Source organism: Lepus europaeus, chromosome 6, assembly GCF_033115175.1.
Source record: "Lepus europaeus isolate LE1 chromosome 6, mLepTim1.pri, whole genome shotgun sequence".
In the NCBI taxonomy this organism is placed as follows: domain Eukaryota; kingdom Metazoa; phylum Chordata; class Mammalia; order Lagomorpha; family Leporidae; genus Lepus; species Lepus europaeus.
This window is the reverse complement of record NC_084832.1, coordinates 51005429-51006867: the sequence shown is the minus strand read 5'-3', so window position 1 is coordinate 51006867 and position 1439 is coordinate 51005429. Positions and strand designations below refer to the sequence as shown.

The window sequence follows — 1439 nt, the reverse complement described above, 5'->3', positions numbered from 1 at the left end:
GAGAGGCAAATGGAACCTGACAGAAGGGGCCTGGTAATAATCTGGTGGGCTTTAGGCCTTGTGAGTTAAGAGGCCCAGACCTATCTATCTCTTCGCATGGGGTACATCCTAAGGGAGGTGTGAACCTCCTAGGGGAAGGCACTGTTGACTTTCATTACTTAGCTGGCCTGGGAGGAGAGCTGGCCAGGTCAAGGCAGGTGGCATCTCTAACAAGAAATTGACAGTTCTGCCTGCAATGTTGCTGATCCTGCTTGGCCGTCCCCTCAGCTGCAGTGGTCACTTTGGAAGTTGGGGTGAATGAAGGGCTTTTCAGCTTAGAGCCAATAAGATCTGTGGCTCTGACCTGGACATCCTTCGACTGCAGGGCCGGTCCATTTTCAGTGATCCAACTCTTGGCAGAGCTGCCAGAGCTTCTTGGCCTTTTGGCTAAGATCAAGTGTAGTATCTGTTCTTATCAGTTTAAATATCTGGTTATATATATATATATATATATGGTATATGCTTTTATTTCTCTTAGATTAGTATCTGGGAGTACAATGGGTAGATCATATGGTGGGTATATATTGAATGTTTTTTTAAAAAGCAATCAATATCTTGCAAAATTTATTTTATCAGTTTATATCTCAACCATAGTGCATAACTCTTCTTCTTTTTTTTTTTTTTTGGACAGGCATAGTGGACAGTAGAGGGAGACAGAGAGAAAGGTCTTCCTTTTGCCGTTGGTTCACCCTCCAATGGCCGCCGCAGCTGGCGCGCTGCGGCTGGCGCACCGCGCTGATCCAATGGCAGGAGCCAGGTGCTTCTCCTGGTCTCCCATGGGGTGCAGGGCCCAAACACTTGGGCCGTCCTCCACTGCACTCCCTGGCCACAGCAGAGAGCTGGCCTGGAAGAGGGGCAACCGGGACAGGATCGGTGCCCCGACCGGGACTAGAACCCGGTGTGCTGGCCGCAAGGTGGAGGATTAGCCTACTGAGCCACGGCGCCGGCCGAGTGCATAACTCTTCTAACTGCTCCACTTGTGCAGCAAAATTTGACACTTTTGACATCGTAATAGTTGTGGCATGTCACTGAAGTTTCCATTTGTATTTCCCTAATGACTAACTGTATTGAATATCATTCCATGCATTTTATCTTCTTGGTGAATTATATGTTGTTTATTTATTTTATTTGAAAGGCATAGAGAGACACATAGAGATATATCTTCCATCACTATTTTAATCGCTCAATGTCTGCAATAGCTGGCCTTTTTTGTAATGAACATAATTAATTATTGATTTGATGAATCCATTCTTATTAAATATATTGAGTGGCTGAATGATATTTTTAGTAAATTTGATAATTTTCATGTCCTCACATAATTCAGATATTTATTGGATCCTGCTTTCCTTGTGTTTGAAGTACTTTCATTTTTCATGAGGCACATGTGGAGATGTTTTTCT

The 1439-nt window shown here is 44.1% G+C and overlaps 1 pseudogene; it reads left to right on the top strand.

Annotated features, from left to right (window-relative positions):
• The first annotated feature begins 406 nt into the window (after window positions 1-406).
• On the top strand, window positions 407-505 carry LOC133762687 (U2 spliceosomal RNA; annotated as a pseudogene).
• The last annotated feature ends 934 nt before the right edge of the window (window positions 506-1439 follow it).